At 34.4% G+C, this 7,042-nt stretch overlaps 1 long non-coding RNA gene across 1 annotated transcript; it reads left to right on the forward strand.

Annotated features, from left to right (window-relative positions):
- The first annotated feature begins 40 nt into the window (after window positions 1–40).
- Window positions 41–6,697, forward strand: LOC128243326 (uncharacterized). Its single transcript, XR_008262820.1, has 2 exons — window positions 41–95; window positions 384–6,697. It is a non-coding gene; the product is annotated as an uncharacterized LOC128243326 (long non-coding RNA).
- Window positions 6,698–7,042: the final 345 nt, after the last annotated feature.

The raw sequence follows: 7,042 nt of genomic DNA on the forward strand, positions 1-7,042 counted from the left end.
TTTATAGCCCCGTTCCTGGTGGCCATTCTCCTCATCTCCACATCGTCTCATACTTTATCAAACCCCTCGTCTACGAAGCCTATAGTTCAGAACTGGTGAGGATAAAAATATTTGTAGATAAAAGTTTAAACCTGTTTTTGTTCCTAAGCTGGTGTATTTTGGAGAAAAGTCAAGGTTGTGTCATAGCCTTGTTGTCGTAGTTTGGCCCGGGCGTCATTTTGCATAACGCCAACCATAACCATTACTGGCCGGCACTTACGTTATACATTGTGTTATCATATTTCGTATTCTTGGAGTCAGACAGTTTCATTCAGTTAACTAAAGATCTTAGAAATTTAATACCGCATTTACTACAATATATGTATTTCGTTTTTGTCTTTCAGTCTAAGTCGATAAATCGAAGCTACCCATGGTACGGCGATGATCGCCTTTGTGCTCGTCTTCTCTTCCATAGGCTGCATCCCACTGATCGCGTTACTCCGGAAGTTCAAGGTCCTTAACTGGAACTATGCCAAGCAAATACAGACGGAGATGAAGGGTCACACTCAGAGCACGGCAAAGTTCCTTCGTTCCGTCTCCAGTGTGGAGAATGAAAACATGGACAGTATGCCGAACATCACGACGTACTCGGACGAGCCGGAGAACGGTACTGTCAGTGGGGAATTGGATGACGGCGCCGTGAAGTTTACGTTGATGCAGAATTGACGTGGTGAACGTGATTAGTTGACGGATGTACTCGCGTGCAATTTTGGTGGGAGGCAGAAAAGACCATTATGCATTATTGAAAAACAAACATAAATGGAAATACTAGAGAACATTGTCACTGACCGAACTAAATAATGTGTGAGGAAAGGAAGCAGTGAAAACGAAACGCGAACAATTATTCTGATCATGACATTAAAGTCAGCATTATTTGTACGAAAACATACCAGCAAAATACCATTTGTGTGTGAAATGGATATGTCACATATCGGCATTCATAACGCGGGTACTGCACGGTCGCCGTTCCACGAAAAGTAAAATCCTAAAAGGCACAAACCTACATTCCAGGATGTAGACCAAGTGGAAAATGCGGTTGTGCTTGAAGAAGAACCAATATCCCAAGGCGTGATTTCCGAAATGTTAACATTGACGAGTACGCGGGGACCAATGACGGATGTAGCGTTCAGTCGAAGAGACGGACCCACGAGTCTTCATCCGGACAAAGACGTGGAACACACTTAAAAACAGATCTACAATTCTTTATTAATGGGACTTGCCTTAATGAACACATCTTAAAGTTAGATAGTTGTTCGAAATCATCTTTTATACAATTGGATGGCAGTATTTATTTTTCAAATCTGCCACTTGTTTGGGGGTAAATCAGCAGTTAGCCGTTATAGATTTTAGTCACGTAAATAGGTAGATTTTAACAGAGACTGGTGTAATAGACGAAATATAATCTCAATCAATAAGCTGGTTAAGAATTTAGGAAATAAATTGGTCGTGTGTCTGCGATGCTCCATGCCTTTTGCTGGTAAATGCAGTCTTATTACCATTAGCCATTGCTGAAACATTGATACTTGACACAGAGTGAACTTATGCTTATTCATGTGTCTACCTTTAATTCATACAAAAATAACTTTTGATTATTTTCATATATTACAATTAAAAAATAGGCCTTATTTAGTAAAAATATATTTATGAAAAAGTCAAAAACCGCTTCAGTGTTGAAGCCACTGCTCAATGTACTTTTTGTCTGTTTTGTTTTTTTGTTATACCATTCAGCATTAAAGCGATTTCATTGTGTACATGTACTTCGGGCGTTTTTGTTGACACCAAGCTAGTTTCAGTTTTGGTTTCAATGGTTTCGGAGGTTTGGAAACCTGTTTCTAAAGTTTAGCTTGAAGTAAACATTGTTTTGTGTCCAGGTTCAACAATGTGGTTGAGCTTCTGCATGCCGTCATTATTTCTGAATTTCATCAAAAAATTATACCGCAAATGGCCGTTTGCCTGATTTAGCTAAATGTTGTTTTGACACATGTGTTTGATCACTGTCCGCCATGTTTGTTTTTTTCAAAATGAGTTCGGGTGGAACGAACCGACGAAACCGCCTCCGGGGGTTCTGATAGTTTCAAAAACTAGTTTCAGTTTTCGTGAAACAAACGATAAAAACTGATAATCATTTAGTTTGAAACTGTCACAAAATACACAATTTGTAAAACCAATAAAAACTCAAAACTAGTTTATAACCCACAAAATCGCCCGTAGTTAGAATTTAAAGCTGTTGAATGAAAGTATTATAAAAGCAATGGAACCAAAGATTTTCGAATGTTATATACATGTATGTAGTTAAACCATTAGTTATAATAGTATGCATGTAGAAAAACAAAATTCCATGACATGATGATGCTAAAAGTCTTTAAGGCATAAATAACTGTATGCTACGGAGTTCCGTTAGGGCCATCGTGTCTTCGACCTTACGCTTAAGAGCGAACACTCGAAGGCCGACGACGAAAACACGATGGCCCTAACGAAACACCGTAGTTTTGTATTAAATTTCTGGTAGCTGTTATATTAGGGAAGCATTATAATGCTAGTACCGGTATTCTTATTAATACTAGTTTGTTAAAGTGTTTACTAAATTACAGCATTATGTTCAGTACCCAGTCGTTCAGGATAGCGGGTTATTAGATTGTAGATGCATGTACATGCCATTATCTTTACTTTAGTGTTCGAAATTATATGTTGTCTAATGAATGGCAGTATTTTCTGCCTCATCTGCCTCATATTTATTTTGGTAAATCAGCATTCAGCAGTTATTGATTTAATCAGTTGAACCGGCAGATTTCAACACAGGGTTCAGTATGTCAGACAAAATGTAATCTCGAGCACTATTGGTATGCATTTACCAAAATGAAATGGTAATTAGCGTCTTTTTCGCCTTAAAAGCATTAATTTGGTAGATACATACGAATAACCTTTAATCATTACATAAACGCCAGCTTGCATTTTATTGGCAGCGCATTGCCGCCTACAATCCTGTGATATAATGACATTTTGTATCTTTTTTGTCTTTCTTATCATTTTTTTGGCCTTTACTTAAAGTAGAACAAATTGATTCTTTATCTGGGGGTTGTTTCGTCCAGGTTTATAGGAGCGTGTTTGTACCAAATGGTTTCAGCAGTACAGTGTTATATTTCTGAATTTCTCCTCTGGTTATACGACATCACTGAATTCTAGATGAAATAACCGCAGAGCTTTAGGTTAATGAGACATTGAAAATTTGTTAAACAAACTATATTCACATTTCGTCATTTTAATAGCGACCATATCTGACATCGTCTTCGTCATTTAACAATCTGATACGAGTTGTTTGCGTGTCCAATGCCCCGTTGTAATAAAGGCGTAACCTCGTTAAAAGCTGCACTCTCACAGATTGAACATTTGACAACTCTTCTTACTTTAAGTCTTGGAACGAGCCAATTTTTGCGAAAATCCATGGAAACCAGTGATATTAGACTGCCGACAAAAAAAGATCGCAAATATTTATATTTAAGTTCAAAAATTCATGTTTTATGCATTTTTCTTAAACCGTTAGTAACGGTTTGAGCCATAAAACATTAATTTTCGAACAGAAATATGCAAATCTGCGCTTTGATCTTTTGTCAGCAATCTTTTATCATTGGTTTGCAGATACGCAAAAATTTGCTGTTTCCAAAAGTTGTAAAAACGGTAAATCTGTGAGAGTGGAGCTTTAAGGCTATAACTGCTTTTGGACATTTATCGTACGTTTTCCAACCGTAGGTTTGCGTTTGTACCCGAGCTCTCTTAAATATGCGCTCTTACTCTCAAATAAGATTTAGCACAATTAATATTGTTTTACTATTTCAAACTGGATGAATAAATGTCGAAAGCAATGGTTCTTATGAAGGATACGGAGTTTAATTTGAAAGAAAGGTGCAGAAAACATGTTATTTCTACCTTATGAGACAAGAGTAGATCACAGTAAATATTTTAGCACTCACCAATCATTTAATATTTTTGCGTTTGCAGCTATTAAATCCATGGTTACAATCTTGTTATCAGTTATTAATATTTTACACAAATGCATTATTTAGTAAGTAGTTAAAGGTTTATCACTCAAAATGTATGTTTGTTTTACATGTTTATGTATTTTGAATAAGAGTGTCTTTTTAAGCAGGCTCAAGGCCAAGATATCTTATTGAAACTGGACCTATTTTTTTTTAAACTTTTATTGTTTTAAAATATATGCTTCTACTTTAATTAACAATTAAACTAAAATATATGAAGTCATTTTAATATTTTCATTAGAAGTTTTTCAGGTAATTTAGATTTTAGTAATTATACAGTTTGATGTTGTTTTTTTAAATGTATTGTTTTATCGTTACCACGGTTTCAGTTTGAGGATTCATTTTACACGTGCATAGCAATCGATGACAAACACTTATTCCATTAACAAGCATTATTTGTAATTTAAATTCTAGTTACACATACATGAAAAATAAATAAGTCGTTTTCTTATTTTCCTTTCACATGCACTGGTTCGATTGTTCAGAACTTTGTTAAAGTTAACAACGTTGTTAACGTCATCTTTGTTAACTTTCACATCTTTACAACACGGACACACTTATGATCTACTTCTATTTTCGAACAATATTTGAGGCAACTGCTTTAGTTGGACTTGATTTAAACAAATTTCTGAGTGGTCAGAGTGGTTCAGTGGTATATGTGTGCCCCTCTCAGTGGTTTAGTGGTAAATGTGTACCCCTCTCAGTGGTTCAGTGGTATAGGTGTCCCCCTTTCACCCAAGAGGTCGTTGGTTCAATCCCCACCAGGGGTACTTTTCTATGGCCTTTCATAAAGGACACACTTCTGGTTTCTGCCCAGAAATTGAGAGTGATCCTATAAGCTTAGCTTTTGTCACAATCGATCTAAAATAGATTAGTATCTACTAAATATCGGAGATATCATACACTAGGTAACGTTTTAAAGCTGCACTCTCACAGATTGAAAGTTTTGACATTTTTTTTTTTTTTTGTCTTGGAACTTGCCCATTTTTGCGAAAATCCATGTAAACGGATTTTTATATTTTAATTCCAAAAATGATGTTTTATGCATTGTTCTTAGTTACTAACGGTTTCAGCCATAAATCATTATCTTTTAAACGGAAATATGAAAAACTACGATCTGATTTTTGTCAGCAATCATATATCATTGGTTTGAAGGTGTTTACGCAAAAAAATATCTTTCCAAGACAAAAGAAAAGTTGTAAAACCGATAAATCTGTGAGAGTGCAGCTTTAAAGTAAGCAACGATGACGGTTACTTTCACAAAGTTCTGAACAATCTGCCCAATGGCATTTGCTGTAAATAGTGTACATACCCATTATAATACTGACATACATTTTTCTTCTACTTACACGATGTATAATTATACATGTACAAGTCCAACTCGAACTGCTTTAGTGTTTTTAGATGATGCCAATAATGATATAAAGCAACGTATAAAACAATGATTTTAACTGTTGTTGCTACCTTTAGTTGCCAAATCTACAGAGTATGGTCTCTTTGAAAATAAACGTTTTTAATTGGACTAACAGGGTTTTCTGTCTGTTTAGACCTGTGTTGTAATTATCAATTATACTTCTTAACTGATATTTAGTTGAACGCTTTTACATACTATCAGATGACAACATTTTATTTTGATAAGTGATCTGACAAGTATTCCGTTTTAGTTATATCTAATCAATACAATACAAAGTATTGCGTCTGTTTTATAGCGATCGATCCAAGATCAATACAATTAATATTGACTCAGTAATATTGACAATATATATATATATTTGAGCACCAAAAATTAAATATTTGATTCATTTCTACCCCGACAACCATTCTATATTACCAGGATACTTATGGTATTGACAATTCGTTAGTACAGATCTGCCCTCTCAAATATATTCCACTCATGAAATGGAATCTCAAATATATTCTACTCATGAAATGGAATCTCAAATATATTCCACTCATGAAATGGAATCTCAAATATATTCCACTCTTGAAATGGAATCTCAAATATATTCCACTCTTGAAATGGAATCTCAAATATATTGCACTCTTGAAGTGGAATCTCAAATATTTTGCACTCTTGAAATGGAATCTCAAATATTTTGCACTCTTGAAATGGAATCTCTAATATTTTGCACTCTTGAAATGGAATCTCAAATATATTCCACTCTTGAAATGGAATCTCAAATATATTCCACTCATGAAATGGAATCTCAAATATATTCCACTCTTGAAATGGAATCTCACTTTTTGGTGTTTCATGATCAGTTGTTTATTGAAGTCATTTTGACATATTTTTATCGTTTGTTTTCTCTTAAACAGTGCCTATTGAGACCCTTGTCTTAACTTATGCTATGAAGTGTTTCAGTAATCTTTCATCAGGACATTTTTAATTATGTTTACTCTTTACCTTGTTGTTATTAATATTGAATGTATTCGTGCTATCTTATATCTACCTTTTGAGCTTCGTAATCAAGTGCTATCTTCATGACTTTCATGCTGTCAATGAGTCTTTGGTTTTAAATACTTTGTATATATGATCAAATTTTTATGAATTGTATATAATTTGTTTTCCTTGGAATTTTAAATTGGTTGTTTGTTTGATTATAATAAATTGAAATGATGTCCTGGATCTTTGTTTAACATCGATTTCATTCTCTCGCAGATCTGAAAATGTTAATACCTAGCTGGAAGAAATCGTTATGTTGCTCTTATCTTTCTTTCTCAATATAAGATTATAACATTGTACAATAAATTCGAACTATCAGGTCGCTGTGCGACTTAAATTTCTAATATAGATATAAAATACACTATATGTTAACTGTCTGTGTTGACACATAAATACATGTCGTGTTTACTGGTCTGTGTAGAAACATAAATACACGTCGTGTTTACTGGTCTGTGTAAAAACATAACTACACGACGTGTTTACTAGTTTGTGTAGAAACATAACTACACGTCGTGTTTACTGGTCT

This window comes from Mya arenaria, chromosome 8, assembly GCF_026914265.1.
Source record: "Mya arenaria isolate MELC-2E11 chromosome 8, ASM2691426v1".
Classification (NCBI taxonomy): domain Eukaryota; kingdom Metazoa; phylum Mollusca; class Bivalvia; order Myida; family Myidae; genus Mya; species Mya arenaria.